Below are 6293 nucleotides of genomic sequence, written 5' to 3'. Positions count from 1 at the left end.
TATTCAATCTGTGCGTTGAACAACCAATTAAAGAAACCAAAGAAAAATTATGAGTAGGAATTAAAGTCCAAGAAGAAGAAATAAAAACTTTGGGGTTTGCCGATGACATTGTAATTCCGTCAGAGACAGCAAAGGACGTAGAAGAGCAGTCGAGCGGAATGGACATGTCTTGAAAGAAGGATATAAGATGAACATCAACAAAAACAAAACAAGAATAATGGAATGTAGTAAAATTAAATCAGGAGATGCCGGGAAAATTAGATTAGGAAACGAGACACTTAAAGTAGTAGATGAGTTTTGTTATTTAGGTAGCAAAATAACTGATGATGGTTGAAGTAGAGAGGATATAGTCTTGAGACTGAAGACTACAACAGCAGTAAACAGACGAACTCCAGGTCAGCAAGTTAGCGATGTAAGAATAAAACCGCTTGGCCGCTAAATGTGTTATCGCCTCCCCCTTGACCTGAGGACGCCTTGTTGGCGCTACCCTTATCAAGAGACTACGCCGTGCTACCGGGGCCTACAGTATATAAGACGACACATGACAGCGGTCGGCATGCCACAGCACCATGAAGTACTTCAGCGTTCACTACCTCGGCCTGCTGTTCCTCGCCTTCCTGCTACTGGTAGGCGGCGCGGTCGGCTCCAACGACGACAGCAGCGATAACAGTTCAGACTCGTCAGACTAGTAAGGTGAGTGCAAATTCTGTACACATTCCTGTGTAGGCAGAGCGCATCAACTGTCGCCCATACCATATTTCACCGAGAAAAAAAATTCATGGGATACCTCTCAATACCGTGTCGGACCTACTTTCGCCAGGATTAGTGCAGCCACTCTCTGCCTCTATAGCCGTCCATAATTACGAAAGTGTGGCCAAACCATTTGCTCAAACTGTTCAGAATGTTCTTCCAGCCAATCGCGAGCAATTATGGCCCAGTAACATGGCGCATTGTCATCCATAAAAATTTTTTGGTAACACGAAATACATTAATGGTTGCAAATGTAGCAGAACATAACCATTTCCAGTCAATGATCGGTTCGGTTGGACCAGAGGATCCAGTCCATTCAATGTAAACACAACCCACACCATCAACTCTTACCAACTGAAATCAAGACTCAACTGACCAGACCACGGTTTTCCTATCGTCTACAGCCGCTTCACGTAGGACGGCGCTTTCGTGCATAGACGCGGAGAATAGTGAATGATATTACAATGAAATGAACACCCTTAGCTGCTTAAAGGCGTTGACACACGTCAACGGGGACAGATGAAAATGTGTGTCCCGACCGGGACTCGAACCCGGGATCTCCTGCTTACATGGCAGACGCTCTATCCATTTGAGCCACCTAGGACACAGAGGATAGCGCGACTGCAGGGATTTATCTCTGGCACGCCTCCCGCGGAACCCACATTCTCAACGTAAGCAGCTATGGGTGTTAATTTCATCGTAATTTCACTCTAACGAGCTGCATGGTCACCGATGGTATCTGTTCTTTCGGACTTGTCCGAAAGAACAGATACCATCTTAGTATACATATAGTTAAGGCTCACCGGCCACTTGACCATCTTCATCTTCTGTGTGAATGCACAAATAGTGCCCGAAGTCTTACGGGAATCGGCAACGCGCTGCGAGTAATGAGTATAATGGGCGGGGGCACTACGAATGTAGTGCAGGACAATACATTGAGAATGTGGGTTTCGCGGGAGGTGTGCCAGAGATAAATCCCTGCAGTCGCGCTATCCCCTGGGTCCTCGGTGGCTCAGATGGATAGAGCGTTTGCTATGTAAGCAGGAGATCCCGGGTTCGAGTCCCGGTCGGGGCACACATATTCATCTTTCCCCGTTGACGTGTATCAACGCCTGTAAGCAGCTAAAGGTGTTCATTTCATTGTAATTTCATTCTAGCGAGCTGCATGGTCACCGATGATATCTGTTCTTTCGGACATGTCTGAAAGAACAGATACCATCTTAGTATAAAAATAGTGAATCGTGGAGGGGATGAGGATTACGCATGCTTGGCGGCAGAGAGCGGGAAAACGGAAGTCCGTGGTGTCGAACTGTGTTGCTGTGGACAACAATCAGGTTCGTTTACCTTCGGTACTTTCTATTATACTTTCAAATCTACGAGGAAATGATACATTTTAAATCGATTTCGATCATTCGTCTACATGAGAGAAACTTCACATCTTGAGGTTGTGTCGACTGTCCCACAGCAATTGTCTGTGTGACGTCGGAAGGCGAGAACAACTGATACAGCTCTGTGAAGACGTCAAGTACAATTTTTCTCAAAACGACCATTATCTAACGACAAGATCATCGAAAATAGTTGCAATAATTGCCATTTATCGCGACTTGGACTACATTATTTGTAAAAATGTAATACATTACAAAATAAACTTCAAACTCAAATCGAAATCATTATACTTGCTTGACAACTGCTCCATACAATTTTTTAAATGTGTACAATGCGCGTATGTGGGTGTGTTTGACTGCAGTTCAGTGTAAATCACAATGCGTGAAAAAGAATTACTGGTAGCAAAGACTAGCGCAAGAGACTGTCGTAAAAATGATCAGTACGTTATCATATTTTTCGATGTCAACAGACATGATGAGTTTCAACTAACTCGTTCGACATTACAGTCGGAGAATGCATTTATAATCCATTGAAGAAGCTTCTCTTAATATAGGGTCCAACCGATAAGGGCACGAGTGCTGTTCCGGCATATAGGTTTAGTCTGCCAGGATTTTTCAACAGGATAGCTTTCTTCTTGCAGTTGTCCAACCTTGGTGGTCGCTGGTTATTTACGTTTAACTGAAATAAAAACCTGTGATCAAGACACCAAGCTAGGCAGCACTGAGACTAAGTTACTGGACTGCAGTTTGATTCTGGTCACACTGGGTGAAGTATATCAAGAATTATTTAAACAATTACAGGCGATAATTACATTTGGAAAGTTTGATTCTAACTTGCTAAGTAGGCACATGTTGACTGTGATAGGCATCTGCCAAAATTTTATAAAGCATGTATTGCCATTCTGATGTTTGTTATTAAGATCAGGCAATTTCAGTGTTTCCTCAGTAGGCCAGGCTTGAGAGTGAACCAACTGGTCCGAAAACAGTCATCAAACATACGTACTGCAGCTGTGACAGACTTGTAAATAATCGCTTCATGAAACATTAAAAATTTTAGTCCTTTGTCAACAAAATGTTGAAAAAAACTTTATAAAGGTCGCCACCAGTTTCCACTGTAGTTTGTGTCCTGCTTAATGATCCGCCTTACTGATCTTCATGTCGACGGTAAGAGCAAATTCCAGTCTTCCTTCGCACCTTCTTTCAGATGAACGTTTCGATTATTTTTAATTCTTCAGCTTTCTTGAGCAGTTTTTAGAGCGCACACGTGAGAGACGACAAATTTACCCGTTACGTTGCTTAAGAGCTCTCAGGTTCCCAACCGTTCAACTGTATTAAAATTCCGCAACGTTTCTAAGACCGTAATACCTATAATTTTGCAGAAATAACTTAGGTACGACTCTCATCAAAACGTGTAAGACATTTACAACGTCGCAATGCAGCTGGGAACTTCAGATTTCCATCCACAGTACGCTACCCATCGGGGAAGCTTTCCTCCTTCCAAGTCATCTGCAGACTGCTATTTCTCGCTCTTCCTCTGACCAGTCTTCTTTTTACGTACATTTAATGCCTTCAGTACAGCTGTCACATTTTTCCGTTACATGTCATTACTCACAATCGGCAATTGCTTAATATGAGGGCGTTCTGAAAAGTAATGCCTAGGATTTTTTTTGAAAACTCTTGAACCTTTGTACACTACTGGCGATTAAAATTGCTACACCAAGAAGAAATGCAGATGATAAACGGATATTCATTGCACAAATATATTATACTAGAACTGACATGTGATTACATTTTCACGCAATTTGGGTGCATGGATCCTGAGAAGTCAGTACCCAGAACAACCACCTCTGGCCGTAATAACGGCCTTGACACGCCTGGGCATTGAGTCATACAGAGCTTGGATGGCGTATACAGGTACAGCTGCCCATGCAGCTTCAACACGATACCACAGTTCATCAACAATAGTGACTGGCGTATTGTGACGAGCCAGTTGCTCGGCCACCATTGACCAGACGTTTTCAATTGGCGAGAGATCTGGAGAATGAGCTGGCCAGGGCAGCAGTCGAACATTTTCTGTATCCAGATAGGCCCGCACAGGACCTGCAACATGTGGTCGTGTATTATCCTGCTGAAATGTAGGGTTTCGCAGGGATAGAATGAAGGGTGGAGCCACAGGCTCGTAACACATCTGAAATGTAACGTCCACTGTTCAAAGTACCGTCGATGCGAACAAGAGGTGACCGAGACATGTAACCATTGGCACCCCATACCATCACGTCGGGTGATACGCCCGTCTGGCGATGACAAATACACGCTTCCAATGTGCGTTCACCGCGATGTCGCCAAACACGGATGCGACTATCATGATGCTGTAAACAGAACCTGGATTCATCCGAAAAAATAACTTTTTGTCATTCGTGCACCCAGATTCGCCGTTGAACACCATCGCAGGCGCTCCTGTCTGTGATGCAGCGTCAAGGGTAACCGCAGCCATGGTCTCCGAGCTGATTGTCCATGCTGCTGCAAACGTCGTCGAACTGTTCGTGCAGATGGTTGTTGGTCTTGCAAACGTCCCCATCTGTTGACTCAGGGACCGAGACGTGGATGCACGATGCGTTACAGCCATGCGGATGAGATGCCTGTCATCTCGACTGCTAGTGATACGAGGCCGTTGGGATCCAGCACGGCGTTCCTTATTACCCTTCTGAACCCTCCGATTCCATATTCTGCTAACAGTCATTGAATCTCGACCAACGCGAGCAGCAATGTAGCGATACGAAAAAACCGCAATTGCGATAGGCTCCAATCCGACCGTTATCAAAGTCGGAAACGTGATGGTAAGCATTTCTCCTCCTTACACGAGGCATCACAACAACGTTTCACCAGGCAACGCCGGTCAACTGCTGTTTTTGTATGAATAATCGGTTGGAACCTTTCGTCATGTCAGCACGTTGTAGGTGTCGCCACCGGCGCCAACCTTGTGTGAATGCTCTGAAAAGCTAATCATTTGCATATCACAGCATCTTCTTCCTGTCGGTTAAATTTCGCGTCTGTAGCACGTCATCTTCGTGGTGTAGCAATTTTAATGGCCAGTAGTGTACTTAAGATGTACTACACACATCGCCATGTCGAGTTCCTAAGTATATTTGGTTAGATGTAAAACAGGGTCTGAAGCATCGAATCTTGCCAGGTGAAATAAATGTCTGAAGCATCGAATCTCGCCAGGTGAAATAAATCTGTAAATAAGTAAGCAAAATGTGTTAAAGAGTTGCGCATTACGTTCGTGGTACCTATGCTTTGCTATGGAATGCCATACAAGCCGCGCGTCTATAAAATTTAAATGATAGGTACTTCCATGCCAGGTTTTGTCGAGTTCAGAACCTATGACACACGACCACGTGATAAAAATTCATGCCCTTGTCTGTTTATATCGATTTACTTGCTGAATTCCTATGTTCCTGTTATTCAACACTTAGATCCGAAAGTTAAGGAATAAACAAACGCGTCACTGGAATATGATAGAGGCACACTTTAAATTTTAAGTTTCCTTTAGCTACTTGTCAAGTAACACTTGTTTTTACTTGTACCAAGACGTTCAGTAATCACAGTGTATTGTTTCCGTTACAGGTTGCAGCAGCTTTTATGTCAACCAGTGCCAAATGTCATCGCTGCCATCTCAGACCATGAAGCCGTCAGTCTTTCAACATTACATCACTCATCACAACTCATGAGGAAATAGCTTTTTACATTATTTTATACTTGCATCGTCCATTATTTCAATAAAGACATCTGCTATCCAAAACTTTATATACATTTTAAAGAGTGTATTTATTGACTGCCTGACTATCTATAACTAATATTTTTTTATACCTGGTGAATATGCCCCAGCTTTTTTCGATCAAGGTGTCACCAAAAGCAGCTACTAAACTAAATTGGAAACGATCCTCACTATGAATATTTAACTGCTTCTTTACGCACGAACACTGATGACAATGCAGCTGTCTCTGAATGAAATCTTCATTCTTTACACAGACAAAGAAAACGAATAATCTGAAACGATACACAGATACACAATGAGTGGAGAAACGCCAGTATCTTTACGGATGTAATAAAAATTTCTTCGAAAGAGGTAGTCTAGGTGACGAGAAAGAATGTCTT

General features: G+C 43.3%; 1 long non-coding RNA gene and 2 other non-coding genes across 3 annotated transcripts; 2 read left to right on the top strand and 1 right to left on the bottom strand.

Annotated features, from left to right (window-relative positions):
- The first annotated feature begins 473 nt into the window (after positions 1-473).
- Positions 474-5942, top strand: LOC126175501 (uncharacterized). The gene is made up of 2 exons (XR_007535576.1): positions 474-693; positions 5763-5942. It is a non-coding gene; the product is annotated as an uncharacterized LOC126175501 (long non-coding RNA).
- Positions 1281-1355, bottom strand: Trnat-ugu (transfer RNA threonine (anticodon UGU)). Its single transcript has one exon. It is a non-coding gene; the product is annotated as a tRNA-Thr (tRNA).
- Positions 1752-1825, top strand: Trnat-ugu (transfer RNA threonine (anticodon UGU)). Its single transcript has one exon. It is a non-coding gene; the product is annotated as a tRNA-Thr (tRNA).
- Positions 5943-6293: the final 351 nt, after the last annotated feature.

This window comes from Schistocerca cancellata, chromosome 3 (genome assembly GCF_023864275.1).
Source record: "Schistocerca cancellata isolate TAMUIC-IGC-003103 chromosome 3, iqSchCanc2.1, whole genome shotgun sequence".
Classification (NCBI taxonomy): domain Eukaryota; kingdom Metazoa; phylum Arthropoda; class Insecta; order Orthoptera; family Acrididae; genus Schistocerca; species Schistocerca cancellata.
The sequence above is the reverse complement of the archived record's forward strand: the minus strand, read 5'-3'. Positions and strand labels throughout refer to the sequence as shown.